Consider the following 13555-nt stretch of genomic DNA (forward strand, 5'->3'; position numbering starts at 1 on the left):
TTTTTTGAGTCACTGCTTCCCAGAATAGAGTCCATCATGTAAGTATGGCCTTCATCCTTTGTTCCTATATGTATACATTTATTTAGCTATACTTTCTTGTACCCAGTTTAACAAGTGATTCAGATTGTTGTGAATCAGTGACCTGTCCCCTTCATTATTTACATATCCCATAATTTTTGTGTCACCAGCAAATTTCATCAGTGATAATTTTGTTTTCTTCTAAGTAATTGACAAAAATATTAAATATCATAGGGTCAAGAACTCTCTTGGACTTCACTAGAGACACAGGTGCTATATAATACCCTTCTGAGATACTACTGGAATGGGAAGAAGGTTATCATCATCATACTATGAGACTATATCATCTGGTTTTCCCCAAATACAGAACAGAAATATTCATTGAACACTTCTGCCATTTCTGAAATATTATTGATAATTCTGCCATTTCTATCTAGTAATGGACCAATACCATTGTCAGGATTCAGTGTGTGTGTGTGTGTGTGTGTGTGTGTGTGTGTGTGTGTGTGTATATATATATCCAAGTATACATATATATATAAAAAATATTCCTTCTTAGTGTCCTGAACACATTAATTAAGTTCTGGCAGCCTGAGAAATTCACATCTATAATATTTAGAAATTCCCAGGATGTTTTAGTGCTGGCAGCCTGAGACCGCCAGCATAAATCACTCAAATTGAAATTCCCCATAATCACACAGCCTTTTTGTCCACAGGGCCACCACCCTCTCCACATTCAAATCCCTCCTGAAGACTCACTTTTGCTGTGATATGTAAGAGAAATCTGATAAATAATAGGTAGGGTATGGGTGCGGAGAGATTATAATACACACACCAAAAAAAAAAAAACCTCAGCAAAACAGAAATGGCACTAACGAAATATGTGCTAGTTCTCACTCCTCACCATTCTGTCTGTATGCTGTATCCCTTTCTTTCCCCCTTATTGGCTTTTTCCTCTTCTCTTGTGGCTGTGGCACCGGACAGGTACTCAGGAGGCCTGGGTTCTATTTCTGATTTGTGGGATTAGCTTTTCTGCTCCTTAGTTTCCCATCTATAAAACTAGAAGAGCAATATTCCCTATGTCACTGTGGTATTGAGAGGATTAACCCATTAATATTTGTAGATGTTTCAATATTACTGTGATGAATCATAATAAACAGTCTGCAAATAAAAAGTATGTTAAAAAGTGTACAACTTTAGGAGAACTCTTCCTGACTCTGGAAGTAAGGCCCTCTTCCTGACTCTGACACAGTTTTAGGCCCCAATCCTGCAAAGGGACTAAATGTGTGGTTCAAGTCATTTGTATGTGTAAACATCTGCAGTATCAGACTCTTAATAAGCGCCCTGGCTCATGTCACTCCATGTCTCTGACTCTCACTTTCCTCATCTGTAAACTGGGCATAAAATAATACTTAACTGTCCAGTCTTCCTGTGGTTATTTTAATTAATGATGCAGCTGCAGTGGAGTCATCCTTCCCATTGTCAGTGGTAAGATTATATCTGAAATAGATGCTCTGATATATAAAGGAACAAACTACCTACAGGTGAGCAAGAAACTCCTTTTTATTGTTTTTTTGGTTGTTGTTATTGTTCCTGCAGAGAGGTAATAAACATAAGATGGCTGTTGCCAGCCCATATTTTTGAAGGCATATTAAGGTTGTCTATTTATCCTATGTAAATCCACACATACAGTCAAAAAATAAATAACAAGTCAAAAGATACCTTGCCTTGAAGTTTATCTAAATCTCACCTTCAAGCTTTGTCACTATGTCCTTTAATATCTTCGGATGCCTTAACAACATCTCTGGCTGTTTCTTCTACTCATTTATATTATTTGCTTCACTGACCTTACTTGGCATGTTAGTTCATATTTACCTCTACTTCAGTAGGTTAGTCTCTGCCTGAATTTCCTCTTTTATGATTGTCCCATATATTTTTAGCAATGCTTCAGTCTGAACAGTTTATCTCACTTTATCAAAACTTCATAACTCTGAATGCCTCTATTTCGGTCACCCAAAGAGCATAAACTCAATATCTTTGCATTCCCTCATAGTATTGCTGAAATATATTACTACTGGTTTATTTTGTATGCTATCCAGAACAATAATATCCTAATAAAAAGGTGACTAGCAGAGACTAAGCATATTATTCTAATAAGCACTAAACATCACCAGTACTTAGTATAGTTGCAATAATTCTTTGAATTTGTATTATATCCCTCTACTTTTTCATCCTGTGATCCTGTTTACCTTTTTAACTGTAGTGAAAAGTGGATTAATGGTTTCAAAAAAATTTCTACCTTGTCCCTAGACTTAATTTGTCTGTATTAGACTGTGTGCAGTATATATGGCACAAACACCCCTAAATCCCAAATCCTGACTATAACTGGTTCATTTCACATCTTGATATATCTTCCAGGTTCAGTATCATTAGCATATTCTATCATCTTTGTTTCTCCCTTTCCAAACTTGAAAATCCCACCTGGTCAAATGATTAAACCAGAAGCTGAAAGGCTCTTTGTTTAAAAGCCAGGGACTGAGCCTATGTTTCACTACACTTCCTCCGGCAAAAACTACTTGATGATACTATACCCAGTCAAGTAAACTGGATACTGGGAAAAAGCAGAAACTCACTAAAAATCAAAGAATATCATGGACCTTCCTTGGTTAAATGCTTACTTTATACACATGCTCACTATGAGTAGAAACATAATAAAACTAATTCCTAAATTATGCCAATCAGTAATCTTTCTAGAAAATTATCCCTTTGTGGAACGGCACACTCTTTCCCATTACCAGTTTTCTACAGATTCCGTTGTCTTGCCCCTCTGTATCTTGATATTTAGGTTCCAAATGAATATGGTCTTTGAAAAAATATGTGATACATCAACCATTTAATTTATCTCTTTCCTAAATCTGCACTAATAACTTAGATCATAAAAAATCCAGATCTTATTACTCCTGGGGGACTTTTGCATCACTGTGAATATGCAGAATTCATATCCCCTGCAGATTTCTTTATTTCCCTGCAGAAAAATAACTTTCTGACAGAAAAGCAAAGGGAAGCCTCAAGAGCAATCACGCACCCCACCCCCTCTGCAGCTTAGGCTGGAGGAAAGGTACATTGTTGCGGGGGCGGGAGGGACACCCCAGCTGGTGGCTCTTACCTTGCACCAGTCTCAGCTGCTAATCCCGGCTGGGATGAGGTCGGGGGAGAAAGTGACTTTCTCTTCCCCTGCAAGGAGTGGCCGGGGCTGGGTCAGACCCAACTCCAAAGACCTCTCCTGGCTGCAGGAAGCTCTGCACCCCACCACCTGGCTTCCTCAGGTCTCACTCCTCAGTCATGGGGGGAAGGGGTCACTGTATGGGGAGCTGCTCCCCTGTACATTCGGATGCCCCCATACCTTGACCCCCCCACCGAGCATCACATCCTGCACCCAGAACCCCACCCCCACTGATCCCCAACACACACCTGAACCCCCACCCCATAGAGCCTCACCCCTTACATCTGAAGCTCCGCTGCACCCAGAACACCTGCTGAGCCACACGAACCCACACCTGAACCTACCCACTGAGCCTCAGTCCCTGCATCTGTAGCTGTCTGCACCGAGACCCCACCACCAAGCCCACCCTCCTGCATCCAGACCCCTGCATCCATGCCAGCCCCCAGCTAAGATCCCCCCACCCCTCTGAGCCCCAACAAGTTGCTCCCAGACTCCCACCCCACTAAGCCCCTCTTCCCCAGCACCCAGACCTCCCCACTGAGCCCAACACATCAAGACCCCCTTCTGAACCCATCTCCCCACATCCAGATCCCCCCACTCAGCCCCAACCATCTTCACCTGGACCCCACAGCAGAGTCCCATTGGTCCAACCAGAACCCCCCAATAAGCCCCTGGACATCCAGATTCCCCACACACCCAAACTGCCCACTGAGCTGTCCACACCCATATTTCGCTGTGTCAGGGCTGGGTGTAGCCTCACCACCGAGACTCCCCTCTTTACAGCCAGTGGCTTGTGCTCCCCACTGCCATGCTGGAGTCTCCACATTTATTTACTGACAAATAAAACTTGCAGAATTTTAAACATTGTGTGCAGAATTTTTTTTTTTTTTTTTTTTTTTTTTGTGCAGAATTCCCTCAGGCGTATCTTATGCACCCTTTCTGGCTGCCTGTAGAAAAAAGTTGTGCTTTAAGTTGTTCCTTCTGTACCAGTTGTCCCCTTTCTGTCTGCATGCGAATGAAAGTTAGATCAGGAGTTGGGTCATCATCCCTCTTTCCCCCTGAGCACATTTCCCAAGATACTCTCAGCGTACATCTAAAGGTACTGTACACACAAATGTTTGATTTTTTTATAATATTTTACTATCATTTATTCTTTAAACCATTAATAAAGCTGAAAGTTATTTTGTCTCCTTTGTGTTTTGTTCTTGCTCAAACAAAGAATCCTCATTTTTCATTTGACTTCCCTTTCCTGTCTTTTCCTAGATTTTCTTTATCTCAGATCCCTTTCACAAAGCTTTCCAAATCTACTCTTGGCCTCTCCCTCAATTTTTTGTCTTCTAGCCCTACTAGTCTATGCTCTGTATTCATGGTCCCAATAGGCCATCCACCCTTTGCCTGATCTCCCAGCATTCCTACTCCAGCTCTAAACCTCCTAAATCAATTATTGGCCAACAATCTTTTCTCTTTATCCTGCTCTCCCACATAGAATCTCAGACACCTGAATACATGCTCTACCTTCTCAGATTGCTATTCATTTTCCCCAATCCCGCCTATGCCCTGCCATTTAGCCCCCAATGAAACTGTTTTCATCAACCCATCCTTAGACACTTGGCATACCCCAATCCCTCTTCTGGACACCAATCAGCCTATCCTACTGGTACTCCTTCCATCAGATAATCCTCTCCCTCTCCATCAAGAAAGTCTATCGTTCAATAATGCCATACTTCTCAATATTACCTATCTGTGTGTGTGTGTGGCACATGTTCTGTCATACATTATTTTAAATGCAATGATTTTAATCACTAGATCCAACTTGCCAGCAGTTTCAATCAGATTTAACATCAGAAGCTTGTCTCACTTTCTGTGATTAGATTCAAAATGGCTTCTGACCATGGGATTAATCCTGAAGTCTGTAGAAGGTAATGGGAGATTTGGGTGCACAGAGAATTCCTGGTCGGACCTATAGATTGTTCAGTATATGCATAGTGGAAAATTGTTCTCTAGTAGCTGCAACATAATGTCCAATGTTGCATTTACTTCTCAATGGGAAATCAACATGTGAAAAGAGATTAGCACTAAAAAGACGTCCTTTTTTTACTAATTTTATAAATCTGTCCCTTTAGTTTTCTGCTTTTGCATATCAACAATTAACACCTCCCACCTCCCCCCCACACACACAAATGTCTTGCCTTCGTGTAAGCCTCTCATATCTGTAAAAATATTTCCCAATTTACTGTCTCTAACAGCCTGGAACTCTCTAAAAACATCCAAAAATTACCTGAATTCCTTTTATTATCCATAGCTTTACTCTAAAATGCCTTTGCAGTGTCAGCCAAAATATTTTTATAATTTTTCACTGCCAACTCAATATTATCCCACAATTATCTTGCCGCTCCTTTCTCTGCTGTGTTTTGTCTCACTTCTGTAAAAATTCTATCCTTGTATTTTAAATCCCTAGTCATTTTTCTGGTACATCCATATTTCTACTATTCCAATAATAGTGGACAGTACTTATACAGCAGTTGAAAAGAATAAAATTTCAGTTCAGCAGTCTTATTGTATAAACTATTCTATAAGTGTTGGTACCAAATGCATTTAATTGTTTCCTGCTTCACTTTTTCTTCCCATCATCTCTCACAATGGTAACCAGTAGATATGGTACATGACCTTGGGATCTAGACAAAGAGAGAAAAAAGAGAATATTGGTTCAATATTGCAACGGCAAGGTTGCACTGGTAGCTTTTGTGATGCAATGTAATGAAATCCTTGCTCAGAGAATAAAGTGTCAAATACTGTTATTGAAAGGGCAAGAAAAGACCACATTTGCTACACTTCTTGTATGTTGCTACACTCCTCTCTGTGTATGTCTCTCTCCCTCTTACACAAACACACACACACACACACACACACAAACACATTGTTTGAGAGCAAACAGAAAAATGTAAATCTGAATTTTGGGAATCACTGCTGCTTGCGATATAATACAGTGAAATTGCAGCACAGAAAACAAAAGCAATGTTAAGACAGGAGATGTTAAAACATAGGCAGGGATGCACAGAAAGGGAAGCTTATCATCACATATCCCCAGCAATGCAAATCTTGATAGATTTTGTTTTAGACATAAACATACAGGGAAAGAACAAAACACACATCTGCACACACATACAAACATAGATTGTTCTTCAAATCGGTATTTGAGAACAGTTACCATACTGTGAAATTGGAGTAATCTGTTTTTTCTTTTATATCATTTGTAGGAAATACCTGTCTTATTTTAGATCCTACTGTATGTTAACTGGTGACTTTTTAATGGCTAGCAGTGTATTTTGTGCAAGAGAGAGAAAAAAAAGCATAAAGAGGAGTGGAGAAAGGGAAACTTATCATTACATATCTCTAGATAAAAACTCCATCCACAAATTTTTGTCCATTCCCAAGTCAAACTCTCTATCCCTTAGCCTTTGGGCTACTCTAAACTGCACCAGCTGGCATTGGTACAGATAGGACCATCTGCCAGATGGGTATTGTAAGAATACGCTGAGCTCCAGGAACACTCTCTATCCACCCCCTTACATACCTTCTCTGCTGGAGACTCACGGGAGGAAGGCATAGGAGAGGCTAGGATTGTGGTTGCTCGGGGACTCCTCTATGCTTGTGGTTATCCCTAGCTATGGATTTCTGGTCAGTCTCCAGAACCTTTGCGTCACCCAAGCAGTACAAAGAGAGGGGACTGTCACATAGAATCATCCCCTATATGTTCTAACACAACCAAAATATTGAAAATGTGTGGTTTAGCGTTAAGCAATAACAGCTTGCATCAAACGAAGCTCTGTGCACTGACTGCTATTCTCGCAAATGAAGCTCCCTAGAATGGAATACTCTGTCCATAGTTAATCAATATTCTGAAAGGAGCAACACATTTAGTCAGATTCTATTTTGCATCTACTTGCTAAAGGACTTAACATTCCAAGGCTGAATAAGGCATTCTTATTTAGGCCTTTCAACATGCTATTTCCCCTTTGCCACTGGAACATTAGTCCTTTTCCCACATCATAAAATGCAGATTGGGAAAGATTATTTGATTGTGAAAAGATTAAATTTGTATTGATATTCTAGGATAATCAGTATTCTTTGGTGTTGCTATTATTTTTATAACAATAAATTTCTGGAAATGTAACATTGTATATTAATCTGCACCACTGAAAGTTTAATAAAAAGTAAATGAATCATCTTCCCCATGCATTTATGAAACTAACATCAAGCAACACTGAAATCCAGTGCACATATTCAAATTAAATTTCCATTAATATCACCCCCATTATGTTTCATTTCAGACTTGCTCAAATTAAATGAACAGATTTAAAACTAAGTTGAAGTATTTCCATAGACCCTAAAGCATAAAATACTCTTTCCTTATGCTTGCTTTTTTACTGCATATATGAGGCACAAATTAAAAATACTGGCTGCCAAAGAATACTCAGTACAGCATACCTTTGCATTTATGCTTCTTTGCAGCAGATATGAAGAGTCAGAAACAGAGTGCCTCTATTTTAAGAATTTAATTGCATTGAATTTTGTCCCTTCAGTATGTAGGACCTTTCTGGAATGATAGATCTTCTACAGGGTAGGCACTGTCAAATCTGTGTCCATGCCTGAATACACTTTGGTAATTTATTTCCTGCTTTCCTTGTGCTAATGTAATGAGCTACATCATAGCTGAAGTTCAGGAAGCTGTAGAAGCCGTTGTTTTTATCAGCATAGCATGTGTCAGTATTGAATGAGTAAACAATTTCTAAAGGTAAAAAATAAGAAAAATATCAAAGCTGCTGAACTTATTGTTTGTTATACTCTAAAACATGCAAGTGAATATGATAATAGAAATTTCTACCAAAAGCAGTATCTCCACAATCTGTTTCATAAATGGGTTGCAATCTTTATTCAATTTAATTATTTAGCAGAAACAGGGATTGTAATAGAAAGTACCTTTTATTAAAGAAACTCTTAAAAATAGGTTATGTTCGCCTTTTTCATCCCTAGCTTATGGAGATAAACAGGTGTGGCTTTACTGACATATATTCTATTTTGAGGCCTCATATCGTATAACACCACATCAGACTTTGAACTGATCCCAGGAGAACATCACTGAGGTATGATTAAAGGGTTTTTTTTCTTCATCTTCTTTCCCAAAAATAAACCTACATGAAATTCACGCAATCCACCCATTAGTTTGAAATTCAAACATACGCAGAACGTATTTATGTTTAGTCTGACTGGTTTTTACTTTTTAAAAAATTGATTATTATCTGCAAGCATTAATAGCCTAAGTCTAGGGAATTATTTGTCTCAAGTAAAACAAGTGTTAGTTATTTAGAAAATAAATAAGTACTTCTTGTAGACATGTCTTATGTGCCCATCAGGGGTGGCAGAGGACTAAGCAGGGGCATTTTAAAGAGTTCATTTACAGAGAATGCAGAGGAATGGGAGAGTGAACCACTTGGAGATTTATATTACCTCTGGCTACTTTAGGTGACAAATTATACCAAGCGGATTAGAAAAATGAAGTTTTCTACCTGTCCAACAGGCTTTATCAGTTAATATTCATACCCTGTTTTGGACCCACTCTTCCACCATCAGGAACTCCAGAAATACTCCAGAATTAAAAGCCATTAGAACAAGTGAGATGCCTATGCAATAGTGTCATCTGGCACCTGAATGTTCAGTTAATTATAGAATGGAAGGTAGGCATGGGGTGGACATCAAATACCAGAAATACATTTTGGGAAATTATTATGTTTATAATTTTCATGTAATACTAAGTATTTATGGTCCTCAGGAACTCCGAAAGAAATTTGTGGCCAAGTGTTTAAACCTGGGGTGCCTGAAGTTAGACTACTAAATCCTTGTTCAGGCTTCAGAATACATGGCCTGATCTTCAAAAGCATTCAGCACCCAGAATCTCCCACTGAAGTCCCATTCTCCCACTCCAGTCAAATTCTCAGTTGCCCATTTATGGCAGGTTTAATGTCCCTTTGTCTGGCAACACAAAGCAACTTTGGCAGGGCTGAGGAGTTCACCCTGAATATATGATACCTAGAAACAAAACATATATTTAAATTAATAGGGCTGTCAAGCAATTAAAAACTTCAGTGTGATTTCTCACACTGTTAGACAACAATAGAATACCATTTATTTAAATATTTTGGATGTTTTCTACATTTTCAAAAATATTGATTTCAATATAACACAACAAAAATTGTACAGTGCTCATTTTATATTTATTTTTATGACAAATATTTGCACTGTAAAAAAGAAATAAAATAAATAGTATTTCAATTCATCTCATACAATTGTCTGGTGCAATCTCTTTATTATGAATGTTGAACTTACAAATGTAAGAAATGTAAAATTTAAATGTAAAATGTAAATGTAAAATAATGCTCTCAAAATTTTTTAAAAAATGTAAAACTTTAGAGCCTACAAGTCCACTCAGACCTACTTCTTGTTCAGCCAATTGTTAAGACAATCAAGTTTTTTTACATTTATGGGAGATAATACTGCCCACTTCTTGTTTACATCACCTAAAAGTGAGATCCTGCATTTGCATGGCACTGTTGTAGCAGGTGTCGCAAGATATTTATGTGCCTGATGAGCTGAACATTTATATGCCCCTTCATGTTTCAACAACCATTCCAGAAGACATGCGTCCATGCTGATGACAGGTTCTGCTCGATAATGATGCAAAGCAGTGTGGAATGACACGTTCATTTTCATCATGAGTCAGATGCCATCAGCAGAAGGCTGAATTTCTTTTTTGGTGGTTCAGGTTCTTCACCAGGTTCTATAGTTTTTGCATTTGTTTCTAGTTTCTGTTGCTCTTTTAAGACTTCTGACAGCATATTCCACCCCTTGTCCCTCTCAGATTTTGAAAGGCCCTTCAGATTCTTAAACCTTGGATCGACTGCTGTAGCTATCTTTAGAAATCTCGCATTGGTACCTTCTTTGCTTTTTGTCGAATCTTCAATGAAAGTGTTCTTAAATTCAACGACATGTGGTCGGTCATCATCCGAGACTGTCATAACATGAAATATATGGGAGAATGTGGGTAAAGCCACAGAGCAGGAGACATAAAATTCTCCCTCAAGGAGTTCAGTCACAAATTTAAATAAAGCATTATTTTTTTAACAAATGTCATCAACATGGAAGCATGTATTCTGGAATGGTGGCCAAAGCATGAAGGGGCATACACATATTTGGCATATCTGGCATGTAAATACCTTGCAATTCAGTCTACAACAGTGCCATGTGAATGCCTAGTCTTACTTTCAGGTGACAAATAAGAATTGGGCAGCATTATCTCTTGTAAACAAACTTGTTTGTCTTAACAATTGGCTGAACAAGAAGTAGGACAGAGTGGACTTGTAGGCTGTAAAGATTTAATTGTTTTGTTTTTGAGTGCAGTGATGTAACAAAAATATCTACATTTGTAAGTTGCACTTTCATGATAAAGAGATTGCACTATAATATTTGTATGAGGTGAATTGAAAAATGCTATTTCTTTTGTTTATCTTTTTTACATTGGAAATATTTGTAATAAATATAATAATATAAAGTGAGCACTATACACTTTGGATTCTGTGTTGTAATTGAAATCAATATATTTGAAAATGTAGAAAAATATCCAAAAATATTTATAATAAATTTAAATTGGTATTCTATTATTGTTTAACAGGGCAAATACAACTGTGATTAATTTGTTTTGAGCTAACTTGATTAAAAAATTAATCGCAATTAATCACTTGCATTAACTGTGGTTAATTGACAGCCCTAAATATTAATTAACATGCAAAACTTTGGCTATAGACATCATGGAGAAGGAAGAAAGTGCAATATACTTTATTTCCTCATACAGTGAGTGTGGAGCTGGAAGCACTGAAGAGTTCTGGGATAGATAAACATGACTGAACTGATGGAATGGCAAGCTATGGTTTGTATCAGACAGCTGATTTAAGATGCTTTTATTTTAAATTCTATTCCAGGTTCACGGGGAGTGCACGTGTATTTATCATTGTGACAAAGCCCTTGTTGTGCAATGTGAATTTTAAACTTTGCTTACTGCACATAAAATCTTACTTTGAATTACCTCAGTACAATCTGCTCATGCTTATTATAACTTCCAGGAGTCAACAAATGTTTGTGTTTATATTTTCTGTAGTTAGCACCAATATATATTTTCAGCAAATACAGATCCTTTGGATATTAGCATGTCACAATATGCAGAATTAACTCACTGTTTTCATCCCACTCCTCTCCAGTTTCCCCCGCACCTCCCAAAAAATTTAAGAAGTACTGTCAGAAAAATCAGTCAAAGCTACAAATGACTCTATGGCATCGTGGACTTCTTCAGAAAAGAACAGGAAAAAGGAACTGTTCTGTGTTGTGGCCCTAAGCTTTCTTAGTGATGTCAAGGGAAACTCAAACATTAATGGACAGTTAGATTTTCTTTGCAAAGAGAATATCTATATTTGTTGAAGAAAAACAGAGAGAACAGAGCAGAATGTTTGATTTTGAAGGCAAACCTAGTCATGCCTAAAATATTAGTGACCTTTATGTGAATAGAGTTTCTTTAAAATAAGTGAGATGGGTATAAAACCCATGATGATCTTTTAGTAATTCCTGGTATTGAATACTAAAACTGCTTGGCAATCCTTGCTCAATTCTTCTAAGATTTAACACAGAAATTAATACAGCACACATATTTTCTGAATATTTCTTAAACTTCTCCTTGGATATGCATACCCATTTGTTCTTAAATACATGCTAGGTTTACTAAAATGAGGATCGTATTATGGGCCTGCTAAACTCTCAATTGTTTTGGTCCTTAATAAATTCCAGTTTCTTATTGGATTTGAATCTGCTCCCACTAAAGTAATTGAGTATGGAATTTTTGCCATTAACTTTAATAGAAGTGGAATTAAGCTCCCAGTATCATTTGAATAAATAAATTGTACACAATCATATTTTTTTAATTCATATTATGGTAGAGACCTCTTAGATTGAGATTTTCCCCCTCCCCCCTGGAATAACTTCATTATGAACTAAATCCTCATTCTGTTGAACTCCAACTGTCGTCAATGGGGTTGGGCTTGTAGCCACTTTGCAGCTGTCACTCCTGGTGCAGCCAGTGTGAATTTTGGATGGATATGAACAGAAATATCAAGCCCCAGAATGCTACATTAATAATAATGTTTAATAATAATTAGGGCAGCTGCAGACTTTGCTCTAGAACATGCTTCAGAATCTTCACATTAAAAATATATATATATTTTTAAGAACATAAGAACTGCCATACTGGGTCAGACCAAAGGTTAATCTAGCCATGTATCCTGTCTTTTGAAAGTGGCCAATGCCAGGTGCTTCAGAGAGAATGAGCAGAACAGGTAATCATCAAATGATCCATGCCCTCACCCATTCCCTGCTTCTGGCAAACAGCAGTTACTGCCCATCTGGCTATTAGCCATTGATGGACCTATCCTCAATGAACTAGACATTTGTCTAGACATTATGGTTGCAAAGATAACTTTCCAAATATGAATTGAGTGTAACCTGTGCAGTTCAGACTCCTGCATAAGTTTGAATTCAACCTGAAGCATTTGTGAACCATGTCTTTATAAAATCTTCACAACAGATTTTTGAAGCAGGTAACTAACTAATTATTATTTTTCCCCGTTTGACAATTTGGAAAAGTAGGGAATAAAAAGGTTAAGTGACTTGTCCAAGGCTAGAGAAGATGTCAATGTCATGGTCAAGAACAGAAATCAGAGCTAGGAGTTCCTTACTTCTGTTCTCAGGCCACTAGAACAAACTGCCTTTTCATTTCATTTTTAAAAGGTATACAGCAGTTTAGAATGTTGTCTTTTAGGCTCTATTTAGTAAAGATCACTTATATGTAATCTGAAAAGCTGCAAGTTAAGCACCTATTTATTCAGTAAACTGACTTCAGTGGGAATTTTGTTGAGTAAGGAAGCCAAGATCAAGTCCAAACATACTAACTCATATGCAATGTTACATAAATAGTTTAGCCTATATTGTACAGTACAATAAGAAAGGAAGTGTAGCAGATAAGCACATTATTATAGGTATAATTTACAAGTTTCATGTCAACTGGCAAATGTATTTACAGTGAGATTTTCAAAGGCACAACAGGCTGTTAGATAACCAGTTCCCATTGAAAGTCAATCACAGTGGGGAACCTCACTCTCCCTTGTGACTTTGAACATCTCCCCCTTACACAATTTATTACAGACTTAAAAAAACCCT

Source organism: Emydura macquarii, unplaced genomic scaffold (assembly GCF_026122565.2).
Source record: "Emydura macquarii macquarii isolate MOO-44397 ecotype Brisbane River unplaced genomic scaffold, CSIRO-AGI_Emac_v2 contig_2473, whole genome shotgun sequence".
In the NCBI taxonomy this organism is placed as follows: Eukaryota; Metazoa; Chordata; order Testudines; family Chelidae; genus Emydura; species Emydura macquarii.